The sequence below is a fragment of the Otolemur garnettii genome, unplaced genomic scaffold, assembly GCF_000181295.1.
Source record: "Otolemur garnettii isolate 467f Iridium unplaced genomic scaffold, OtoGar3 scaffold00289, whole genome shotgun sequence".
Lineage (NCBI taxonomy): Eukaryota > Metazoa > Chordata > Mammalia > Primates > Galagidae > Otolemur > Otolemur garnettii.
Window position 1 is genome coordinate 916,644 of NW_003852684.1, and position 12,935 is coordinate 929,578.

At 46.9% G+C, this 12,935-nt stretch overlaps 1 non-coding gene across 1 annotated transcript; it reads left to right on the forward strand.

Annotated features, from left to right (window-relative positions):
* Nucleotides 1-12,281: 12,281 nt before the first annotated feature.
* Nucleotides 12,282-12,390, forward strand: LOC111722616. The gene has a single exon (XR_002771357.1). It is a non-coding gene; the product is annotated as a U6 spliceosomal RNA (small nuclear RNA).
* The last annotated feature ends 545 nt before the right edge of the window (nt 12,391-12,935 follow it).

The window sequence follows — 12,935 nt, forward strand, 5'->3', positions numbered from 1 at the left end:
ACTCATATTCGAAAGATAGCACCTGGGTCTGATTCCATCTTCAGGTAAAACTGTATTCCCCAATCTCTTCCTACCTCCCATCCTCCTTACATATTCTTACCCCTTTCTGTGAAGCTAATGTGAACTATGTCACACTTTGGATTTTTAGAAGGGCAGGTACCTGGACAGGTGGAATGTCTCTTTACAGTGATTAGTTCATTTCCCCATGTTGGTCTCCACCAGGTTTGGCCCATAGTGACGCAACTCCAGTCTCTACAGAAAAAGGAGCCTGCTCCCCCACATTTGTATGGGAGGTGCCCTGGGCACACATAGAAGGTACCCGACAAATCAGGTCTGCACCACAGTTGGAGTTTGAACAAGTCCTCCAAATCAACATAGAGGTCTGGGAACCAAGTTCTTTTAGGATAGATTCCAGAAGTCTGGTATAGTATTTCTCCAGTGTCAGGCAGGAGTACCTGCCAGGTTGTATTCAGAGGAGTGTGGGGGCTGGAAATAGTACTATATATATTTAACAGGATAATTAATACTCCTCTAATTACCCATGCCTCCATGTTAGTTTTGTTTTCTTATCTTGATGCGGAGTGGGTTGATGGGGTCTTTAACGGCAGTCCAACTCTGTGTCTGGGCGTCCTGTGGCGTTGGGAATGGGCGAACGTGGGAGGAGTGGATCCATGCGTCGAGGCCATCTACCTTCATGGCAGTAGGGGTGGTAAGGAGCACCAAGTATGGACCTTTCCACCTTGGTTCCAATGTCTCTGAGCGGTGTCTCCGGACCAAAATAGAGTCACCTGATTTGAACAGGTAGGGGTCAACATTAGTATGTTTAGCATACAACTGTCTTAGTCTGGGCCAAATATCCGCATGCACAATTTGGAGGTTTTTCAGGAACTGTCTCAGATTTGGAGTGGAGGAATGTTCTGTTTTAAGAGCAGGGAGTATAGGTAGGGAAACTCCATACATTATTTCATAGGGGGAACAATGTAATTTATAGGGGGTATTGTGTACCCTAAATAAAGCTAAGGGAAGGAGTGTTACCCAGTTTCCATCAGCCTCTAAAATCATTTTTGATAGAACTTCCTTCAAGGTTTGGTTCATCCGTTCCACCTGCCCAGAACTCTGAGGGCGGTAGGCACAGTGCAATTTCCAATCTGTCCCTAAAACTCGAGCTACCCCTTGGCTTACCTGAGAAACAAAAGCAGGTCCATTGTCCGACCCAATAGTTAAGGGGTACCCAAACCTTGGAACTATGTCTTCCAGCAGCTTCCGGACTACTTCATTTGCAGTTTCCCATTTGGTAGGGAAGGCTTCTATCCATCCTGAGAAAGTATCTGCAAAAACTAATAGATACTTATACCCATATTTTCCTGGTTTGATTTCTGTGAAATCTACTTCCCAGTGGGCTCCTGGTCTATGCCCTCTCTGTCTGTGACCTACGGTGTTATGTCCTGGACTTACATTAATCATGGGGCAAATTTTACAATTGGCCCTGATTTCTTCTAGTATTTTTCTTAAATGCCTAATATAGTATGGGGAGGTATGTAGTAGTTCCTCCATCTTTTGCACCCCCAGATGAGTCGCTTGGTGCAACTGAGAAAGTTTAGTAGTTATTTCTTTAGACAAATAGATCTTATTTTCTATGATCCACCACCCATCTGATCTCATGATTCCCTGATGGCTTTTTGCCCATTCTTTTTCCTGGTCAGAATACTTAGGAGAGTCCTCTAAAATGGGCTGTGGAGCTCATATAACCAGGACAGCATTACTATCTGAGTCAACAGTTCTCTTGGCTGCCTCCCTGGCTGTTAAGTCAGCCAATCTGTTTCCTTGTGTCACCTCATTGGTTCCTTTTTGATGTCCTGGACAGTGTACTACTGCCAACCTTTTAGGGCACCACACAGCCCTGAGGAGGGCTTGGACTTTCTGTTTGTTTTTAATGTCTTTGCCTTCCGCTGTGAGAAGCCCTCTCTATATATATATCGCCCCGTGTATGTGGACAGTAGCAAACGCATACCTACTATCAGTATAGATGGTAATTTCCTTTTCTTCTCCAAGCTCCAGGGCCTTTATGAGAGCTATAAGTTCGGCTTTTGGGGCAGAAGTTCTAGCCAGGAGGGGCTCAGCCCAAAGGACTGAAGTGGCAGTGGTAACAGCTGCACCAGCTCCCCGAAGTCCATTGTCCATATAGCTGCTACCATCTGTGAACCATATCTCTCCCAGTGGAGACAGGGGGGTATCTTTCAGGTCTTGCCAAGTTCCATGGACCTGTGCCAGGACCTCTACACAGTCATGTAAGGGGTGGTTCTCAACCTCGGGTAAGAGGGTAGCTGGGTTTAAGAGTGCAGGAGCCGTGAAGTCAATTCTCCCAAGGTTGAGCAGTAAAGTCTGATACCGCAGAACATGGGCATTACTCAACCATCTATCCGGGGGCTGTTTTAGCAGTCCTTCAATGGCATAGGGGGCAGTTATTATTAGTGACTGCCCTAGCACCAGCTTATCTGCATCATGTACTAGTTCAGCTATTGCCGCTACAATTCTGAGGCATGGGGGCCACCCTGCAGCCATGGTGTCTAATTGCTTAGACAAATATGCGACTGGCCAGTTCCAGGGCCCCAGAGGCTGAGTAAGAACTCCCTTTGCTACTCCTTTTTTTCTCATCTACATATAAACGAAAAGCTTTTGAGGGATCAGGCAGGGCTAGAGCTGGGGCCGAGAGTAAAGGCATGGTCATGTTCTGTTGCCCATGCAAACGTAGTCCCTGTTTTAGTTAGTTCATACAGGGGTCTAGCCAACTCTGCAAACCCTGGAATCCACAGCCGGCAGTACCCTGCAGTACCCAGGAACTCACGTACTTGACGCATGTTGCTGGATGCCGGAATCCCCAAAATAGCCTGTGTTCTAGAGGGAGTTAGCCACCTTTGCCCTCTTCGTAGTTTATAACCTAAATAGGTCACTTCTTGTTTACAGACCTGGGCCTTTTTGGCTGATACATGATATCCCAATTTTCCAAGGGTTTTAAGTAATTCTTTGATTTCCAAACGGCACTCCTCTTCCGAGGCTGCTGCTAACAATAACTCATCAACATATTGTAACACAGTCACAGTCTCATGGGCCCATTTGAACTCACTCAAATCCTCGTGTAGTGCCTCATCAAACAGGGTGGGTGAGTTTTTAAATCCCTGAGGCAATCTTGTCCAGGTCAGTTGACCAGTGATACCACTCTCTGGGTCTCTCCATTCAAAGGCAAACAATGGTTGACAAGCAGGTGTGAGAGACAGACTGAAAAAGGCATCTTTTAAATCAAGCACAGAAAGTTAAAGATGGCTTTAAGTTGCTTAGTAATGTGTAAGGGTTGGGGACCGTTGGATGGATATCCACCACTCTTTTGTTCACTTCTCTAAGATCCTGCACAGGTCTATAGTCCCCATTTGGTTTCTTTACTGGCAAAAGTGGTGTGTTCCAAGCTGACTGGCATTTTTGGAGGATTCCTTGCTCTAAGAGGCGTTTAATATGAGGAGCTATGCCTCGCCGAGCATCCTGATACATAGGATATTGTTTTATGGTGATTGGGGCAGCTCCTGGTTTTAATTCAACATGGATAGGGGGGCGGTGTGTAGCTCACCCACGCCCCCCAGTTTCTGCCCACGAATCAGGGAACTTCGTCATCCATCGTGCCACTAAAGGGTCCAAGTCAATTCGATTTTCCTTTCCTAAGTGATGGTACTCATCTTCTAGTCTTAGGGTCAGGGCATGTATAGGGTGTCCTGACTCTCCCATAAGCTGTACTCCTTCATCGGTGAAGTGGATCTGGTCTTTCATTTTGCTTAAGAGATCACGTCCCAATAAAGGATAAGGACATTCAAGTATAACCATGAAAGAGTGAGTCACTGTTCCCTTTCCCAGATCTACTTTCCGGTTAGAAGTCCAAGAGTACAGTTTTGTACCTGTGGCTCCCTGTACTAAGGTCTTCTTTTTGACAGGGTGCCTGTTGCTTTTTTCAGCACTGAAAATTGGGCTCCTGTGTCTACCAGGAAATCGATCAGCTTTCCCTCCACCTTTAAGGTTATCGGGGCTCGGGGATGGAATTCGAGCCCTGACCCCTTCAATCACTGTCCTCTGTGGTGACCAAGACTTTGGACATTTGGTGCCTGTTTCTCTTTGGGCATTCCCGAGCCCAATGTCCTAGTTCTTTACAAAAAGCACATTGGTCATTCCTGAGAAGTGGTCCCCTTCTATTCTCATGTTGGTCATTTATGGGAGGTGGTCCCCTTCTATTCTTCCCTTTCTCCTCCTCTTTTTCTCCCAAATAAGATTGAAGATGCCTTTCTCTCTCTCCAGGGGGGGTGCTGGCTGCAAGAAGAATTTGAGCCAGGTCCCTGTTTCTACACTTTTCAACTCTCCTTTCCTTATCTTCTAGCATTTCTCTATTGTTATATACTTTCTCTGCTGCCTCCACTAATTCTCTTAGGGTCTTCTCCCCCAATCTATCTATCTTTTGTAATTTTTGCCGGATGTCAGGAGCAGATTGACTAATGAATGCCATGGCAACAGTGGACCAATGATCAGGATCTTCAGGGTCAAAGGGGGTCCACTGTCGAAAAGCATTCATTATAGTTTCTAGGAAAGCTGCTGGAGACTCGTCCCTACCTTGTTTAACATCATATACTTTACTAAGATTTGTGGGCTTACGAGCAGCTGCTCAGAGGCCAGCTAACAGAGTCTGGCGATAAACTTGTAGACGCTCCCTACCTTCAGCCTCATTGTAATCCCAGTTATGGCGGCAAACTGGGAAGGCTTCATCGATGTCTGCCACCACCTGTGTGGACACTCCTGTAGGGCCCAGGACATTTTGTCTGCTGGCTTGGATGATTCTTTCTCTCTCTTCAGTAGTGAAAAGGACCTGTAAAAGCTGCTGGCAATTGTCCCACGTCGGCATATGCATGAACAAAACCGTTTCCAGTAGGTTAGTTAAACATTTGGGGTTATCTGAAAAAGGGGGATATTGAGCTTTCCAATTGTAAAGATCTGAAGTAGCAAACGGCCAATAATAGTACTGCCGATTGCCGTCTGTATCGGGAGGGCCATACGCATGTAAGGGGAGAGCCACCGCCCTATCTTCATTTTGTGCCCCCCACCTACTCTGTGTTCCCTGTGCTGGGGGACCATCTGTTGTTGAATCAGGGGCAACTTGTGGCCCCTGAGCTCCCTGTACTTCCTGGTTCTGCGGGGGGCTGTGGGTGTATTTTCATGGTAAGGGGGGGGAAGGTTTTTCTCCCCCTTGGAGGATAGGATATCATTTCTTTTTAAGTTCAGTACCTTTTTCTCTGGCTGCCAGTATCTCTGCTTTTATTAAGTATGGTGTCACCCACGAGAGAGGATAGATGACTAAGGATTCCTATACGATAATATATGGTACCTGATCAGGGTGACCTCCCTCTGTCTGGAAAACTTTGTTTTTTACTACTTTTATTAGGGGTAGGTGGAAGGTCCCTTCCCATGGCCATCCGACTCCAAAGGTGGGCCACTCTTCAGTACAATATGTATGTAGGCAGGCCTTTTTGATATCTACAGATAAGTTATGGGCCCTAGCCTTGACTTCCTTAAAATGTCCCAAGAATAGTTCAATAGGGTAAGATGCAGATGGTGTCTGTCCCATTTTGTCTCCAAAATTTAACAATAAACACACTAACCCAACACTACACAAAATACCGGCAAAAAGTAAAAGTTTTACCCCCTGGGTTTCCAGGCAAAATTGGAACTGGGTTGATGGTGGGGCTCCGTCTGGCAGTTGTGACCCACTTTGTCTCTCTACCAATGGAATTACCTCTCCGGGTCCCACAGGAATGAGTAGATCTGCTCCCCAAATACCCATAAAGGGGATGGCCTTGATCTCAGATTAACCTCTTTTGGTGTAGGGGGCGTACAGTGTGAGCAAAGATCTGGCCCTGACTCTTAAGGAACTGATGAACAAGTGGCCAGAAAGCTGGGCCAATAAGATTAAGGAAAGCCAAGTCCTGGAGCCGTCCCACAACTGTTCCCGGGGGGCCAGTGGGGCGTCTACACAGGTAAGGAGGCTTACGCCTATATTGTTTGGGCCACTTTCTTCCCCAATAGGGATGGATATCTAGGTCTGGTATAAAGGAAAATTCTGCTAGGTGAGGAGGGACTCCTGAGTAGGCTGACAGAAGTAGTAAGATTGTATTCAGTCCCTCAAATCCTGGTTCGACCACTTGGGGGTGATGAAAAAACAGATGGGCAAGACACTCTGCTGGGTTGGTGTTCTGTACCCACCACAGAGTTACTGAGTAAAAGGAGCAAGGGGAACAGGACCAGCTAACTATCTCAATGGGATATTCCATGTGACAGCCCTCAGTACTACACTTTTTGGATAGATGCCACGAGTATTCGGAATGATAGAGGGTTTCAGGTGTACTGGGGCACGTGGAGCAACAGCAGACCTTTGTCTGACAAAACAAGCACTCTTTCTGTGGGTATGCAAACTTTATTATTCATTGGGCTTTCCTTCCTACTGACCTCATAACCTGCTTCCATGACCAGGCTAATGGAGTTCCTTTTGTTAGGTCATGGAGGGAAAACATGAAGTTCTGGGGGGTTTGGGGTAAGATCAAGACAGATAGACAGTTTCAGAGTAAAAGGTAGAATAGGAAAGCGAAGACTGATTTCATCAGGGTTGAAATCAGAGAGAGTCCCCTGGAGGAATTGGTCTGTGACCCACTCAAAATAGTATCTAGGGTCAAGGGACTGGGGTCTCGACCAGTCCTCACAGAGACATTGGACAAAACGCTGAAACCTACAGTTTGAGCACAAATAGGTTTAGCTGGCAGGTTTTACACAGTGTCATATGTATATAAATGTATAAGGGTATTGAAGGAGAAGAACAATGGACAATCTCAGAGTGCAGATAGAAGGGAGAAAAGAGAGAGTAAGTTAACAAGAGAAAAAAAGAAAAACTCACACTTAAACACTTTGGACAATACACTGACTCAAATCCACGCTAGCCCTAACTAAGAAAAAGACAGACACACTGTCCAGGGGGACTTGAACTCACACTGGCCCTAACTAAGAAAAAGACAGACACACTGTCCAGGGGGACTCGAACCCATGCTGGCCCTAACTAAGAAAAAGACAGACACACTGTCCAGGGGGCCTCAAACCCACGCTGGACCTGACCAAGTAGGAGACAGGTGCTCTTTCCAGGGGGACTGGAACCCACACTGGCTTTAACCAAATAGGAGGATCTTACCACGCACTGTGCTTCCTTCCCGGAGCATCTCGTCACCTGCCTCCAGGCTGGTCTCTAGAAAACATATACAGTAGGAGAAGATGTCTCCTCTCTGCCCCCTTTCATGGCTCTGGGCCGTGGCGCGTCCACCTCCCCGTTCAGCCGTGATCTACAAACACAGATTAACAAACAGACAACATCAAACACTAGACAGCTTGCAAGCGGACAAATCTCACCAATCGGTGTCCCTCCGATATTGGGAGTCTCTCAGAGGGGCTAGAATACCGGACGAGCCCCCAAATGTTAACCCCCAGATTCAATTCAAGCACCACTCTGAGAGTCCGTACATCGCTGCAAAGGCACGAGGAATTTTATTTGTGCATTAAGCTCAGAGCCTGGGCTGCCCTTTTGAGAAAATGCGGGAACAGCTCTTACAGACTGTTCAAACAATGCCTTTATACCTTTCCCTCTTCCCTCCCCGAGACCGTCCCACCTAATTCCCTTATTGGTGGATAGACTATATCTCTCTTAAACCGACAGGTATAAGGTGGTCAGTTTCAGGGTTGATTGGCTTAGGGAGAGTCTTCTTTCTCTCAGGTGAGCGAATGAGAAGAAAGGCTAAGGTTCATGAACAGAGTGAGCGCAGAGGAGCACAAAAAGGGGCAGGGGTCGCAGGTGGTGTGAATACAGAGTAGAGTGAGGAGTGCAAAAGGGGGCGGGAGATCGCAGGCAGGGAGAGTATAGAGTGACAAATGTGAAAGGGGCAGGGGTCGCAGGTGGGTGACGAATGCAAAAAGGGCGAGGAGGGTCAGAATGTGGGCTTTAACGCCTAGGTATTATAAGGTCCCTAGTCCTGGTGTGCAGCGACTCATTGTCCTAAACAAACAGTGAAAAAAAAAGGAGGTAGTTTGACTTGTGACTTGAATTAATTAGTTTGGCTCCCACACCCAGTGGGGCTGTCACTGATGTCACACCTCTGTCAGCAGTGACCAGAAAGCTCATAAGGTCTGTCTTGGCACCTTATTTTTATTTATAAATTCCACTTCATTTTTGCAACAAAACACTGCAGGTAGTGCATTTGTATGGAAAGTGCACTCCTCTTCTGGAGAGCACTTGTCCCCAGAGGAGCACAGTAATCACCCAGAACACTCTGCTCGATGAGGCTCCTGCCTTCCACAGATTTAGTGTGATCATTTTAGGGTAAAAAAAGGACTAAAATAAAGGTTATGTGCCAGGGGGAAAAATTCAAAAAAGAATTAACTATGAAGAATTGTAATTGCCTGTAGGGCCTTGAACTTCTGTTTGGGATATGCAGGAAATGTTAAGAAGTTATTTTCTCTCTCTGCATGCTCCCTCCAGAGATATTAAAGACTAACTCCAGAAATGCACTTGACTGGTTGCATCCTGGAGGCCCGGGGCTAGCTTCTGAGAAGGGTTAAGTGGCTATGTTAGCATTGAATTACTGCAGTCATTCAATTCATTAGAGGAGTTTACTGGAGTTACAATACGTCTGTAATTTATAGCCTGCTTAGTGACAGAGCTTGATGCTAACATATGTCTAATTTGCCAAGGTTATTTGGAGTTCCATTCATCTCTGCACTAACAATGTGCCCTGATTCCTGCCTCACGGATGAGGTACACGCGGTTTCATATTTAGTGCCATCAATCACAGGCAATTGCCTCCATACCATGTCCGCTCTCAGTGATTTCTCTGTGCCCTGATGACTGACAGGGGCTCAGCCGGCAGAGGGCATCGTCCCCAGCTCAGGCGTCCACACTGTGCAAGGCACAGCCAGGGCTCTGGGCCCGCTGCTGGTGTCTTCTCCCTGGGGGGCTTGTGGATGTGATTTGGGGAGCCCCTGGGCATCCAGTAGTGACAACTCATGGCCTTGCCCAGATGGCCTTCCTGTCTGGTGGGAGGACATTCATGAGCTTGGCAAATGCTGCCCTCACTGTCCTCCTGGCACTCCCTGCCCTCAGCAGGGCATGGGTGGGCCTGGTGTGCTCAGAGCCAGGGCTCTGCCCTGTGGGCCCCACTGCCCCTCTGGGTGGCCTCTGCTCAGGACACTCAATCTAAGCCCAATGCCGGGTGCCTGCCTAGGGCACAAGTCTCCTGGAACTGCCTTATCCTCCCTGGAGGAGCGAGCTTGCCAATATGTTTGATCATCATGTGAATTCCTTGATGAAAAGTACCTACTGCTCAATATGAGGAGCACGCAATGAATGTGGGTGTTTAGATCTCAGTATGTGGAACGAACACATAGCAGTTTCGTGTACCTCCTCAGTTGTTTCTCTAGAAGGAAGCAGATGTGCACAGCCCTTAGTGCTGGGTGGGGCCACCTGTGCAGCCCAGCGGAGCAGGGCAGGGGGTGTCTCTGCTCAGCTGCAGTGCCCACCCAATAGATGTTTAAAGTCTTTGCTCAACCCTATGGACGACAAGGGATCCAGCCAACACACAAAAGCAAATCATTCCAGCAAGTTCTCATATTACTGATGGAATGGAAAGCATGACTTTGTGAGAGTGTTTTTACCTTTGTGCCAGATGCCAATGGCAACAGGAATGAAGATGGACTTACTAAGAGCTGGGGAGATGCAGGTGTTGTCCACACTGGCCTGTTGTCACAGCCTCTCAGCAGAATCTGCTGCTGATCTTCCCACGTGGGCAGGGTGAGCCTGTGGAGTCAACAAGGTCCCCTCACAGGGAACCCAGTTCCTTTAGTCAGAATTTTTTTTCTGTATTTTCTTGTTTGATCTTTACTGATCGTTCAAAAAACTGAAGCCTAAAATGGTTACCAGGGGCTGGAAGAGGGTGTTGTTTAATGAATGCAGAGCTTCAGATTTGCAAGATAAAGAACTAGCAGTTTCTGATGCAACAATTTTAACACCATTGTCTTGGACAGTAAAGTAAAATGTGGCTAAAATGGCAAGATTTATGTTACATGATTTTTTTTTTTACAGTTTTTGGCCTGGGCTGGCTTTGAACCTGCCACCTCCAGCATGTGAGGCTGGTGCCCTACTCCTTTGAGCCACAGGTGCCACCCTATGTTATATAATTTTTACCACAATAAAATAATAAAAAAAAACTTGGAGTCTAGATGATGAACTCATAGGGTTGTATTTTTGAAGTCATTACAAGAACTCTCTGGAAAACAAGTGGAACCCCTGGAATGAGGGATGGGAAATTCTCATACTGAAGTTGCATTGGTGGCACTTCCTGCTCCCAGGGAACGAGTGTTCCTTCAGGAAGAAAGCTCATTTGTAGCTGGCTGGAGTCAGGAGAGGTGAGGGCTACAGGCTGGACAGCTGGAGAAGACTTTTTACCTGAGTGTCTTGTTAGAAGCTGGGGGCATGATGCTGACATCAGAGCTGAGGGGCTGCGCTTGGTTCTTCTCAGGGTTTCCCAGGGGCACGGGAGGATGACTGGGCTGAGACCTCATCTGTGAGAGCAGCTATTTCAGCCCAGGGGTATTTATTCTCTTGCTAATTAGCAAGGCTGTGTCCCTTGTGCGCTACTCTTGAGACACATTGAGGTTCTCCTACAAATACCTTTGGCATCGTTCAGGACTCTATAATATGGGAGTGACCCTGCCTGTGGTGGCTGTTCCAGAAACCTCTCCCTTTGGGGGACAGCCAGTTTCAGAGCTTGTGTCCAAGACTCAATGGTAGCTCACCCCTGGAAAATCGGCTGAGCTGCATTTCTGTTCATGTCTGGATGTGTACAGGTGATGGCACCTTGAGATTTCTCAGCTGTGACGTCAGTCTTGGACGTGTGCAGGTGATGCATTTCTGTTCACGTCAGTCCTGGACGTGTGCAGGTGATGGCACCTTGGGATCTCTCTGCTGTGACACTGAGAAAAGGCCTTTCCTTGGCTTGTTTGCTTGCTCGGGATCACAGGGCAAAGGTAGAGGGAGCACTGCTCCTGGGAGAGCCCCTCACAGGATTTGGGCATCAGAACTGGGAGGAGATATGTGCTTGCTGGTTCTACACATGTTTTGGAAGCCTGAACACACAAGAAATAGGAAAAGGAGAAGGGACACTTTGGAGGGAGCCTCTAAGGCCATAAAAGTCCTACTCCCTCTGGATTGTAGACTGGACATTCTCAGGAAAATGGCAAAACGAAAAAGTGCATTCAGCAAGGAGGAAAACAGCACCCTCCTTGGAGGAAATACCCTCCAGGAGGCTCCCGTTAACTTGAGTGCCAGTTCAGGGTGTCCTCCCAGGGCAGAGACACAGATGTGGGCCCACTGTCTGGCCAGGAGGGCAGTCAGGGACCGAAAACCAGCCTGGGGGCAGTGGGCAGCTGGACACAGCAGAAACAGTTCACAAGATGAAGCTAGGCTGGAAGGTACAACTTCAGAGGCCAAGAAACCACACAGGGGACAGAGGGGATGGCCCTAAGCTTCCGGGCTGAGTGCCCCAAGGATGGCTGTGAAAGGCAGATCAGAAGCAGTGATGGGGTGGGGGCCCTGGAATGTAGAGGAATGGATACCATGCTTGCAAGGACAGTTACTGATTCTTATCACATTAAAGGGAAACACTGAGAACAGGACAGTCACTGGGCAAGCCTAGAGAGGAGGAGAGAGAAATGCATGTACTTCATCTTGTCTAGAATGGAAGTCCCTTAATATGGTTTTATGGCTGACACACAAGAAATCACTCACTTGTTACAGGTGCCCCTAGCTCACCTGTACCATCTTGTGCCACTGGCTCCTATGAAGGAGCTGCTCTACCATATTCCTGAGAGTCAGGCCCATGTGTCCAGGAGGGTGAAAGGTCAGGTTTTCATCAGTGGGTTGAAACAGGTGCATAGAGGGGCCAGGGTCACAACAGGTGAGACCCTGCTGAGCCCTGTCCAGTTACTTCCAGATTCCTGGAGGGGTCAAGAGTGCACCTCACTGAAGTGAGGGCCGAGTCCCATCCAATGGGTCAGGAAAGTGGGGGAGAAATTCTCTGGGGGTTTGGTCTCTGGAAAGCTTTGCTTTGTGAACAATAGACTTCATAGTAATAGATATTGAAGCAGAAAATTTAAAAAATTATTTAGTGCTTGCTTCAGTAGCACATATACTAAAAAATTGGAAAAATGCAGAGAAGATTAGCATGGCCCCTGAGCAAGGATGACACACAAATTCGTGAAACGTTCCAGTTTTTTTTTTTTTTTTTAGTAAAGTATTGCAAGAACAGAAAAATAAATATCCAATGTACTCCATACTGATATGAAACCAATATATAAACAATTACAAACAATAAAATACAAATATAGTCTAGTATGGGGGAGAGGGAGGTGCTGGGGAGACAATTGGCATGAGGCAGGACCTCACCTAATGTGCACATACTGAGGATGTATGACATGCCTCCCGGGTGAGGGGCTCTTTTACAACTGGAACTTTACCCTGGAAATGTGAACAATGTAACCTAAAAGTTTGTACCCTCATATTAATTTGAAATAAAAAAAATTAAAAGATCCTGTAATACAGAATTATGTAGTTTAAGTAGTCAATGTTTGTTTTACTGTATGGATTTAGTGATCTATTAAAAAAATAAAAATTGATTTAAATAATCAACCCAGTGAGTATAAACATAAAATTTTTTGTTAAAAGTGGTATTTCCCAAACCAAACAAACTCCACAAAACCTTGAGCAGTCTTGGTTTTGTTGTAACCCAGCCCTCTTTCCCCCACTGTTTCCTGTTCCCCCA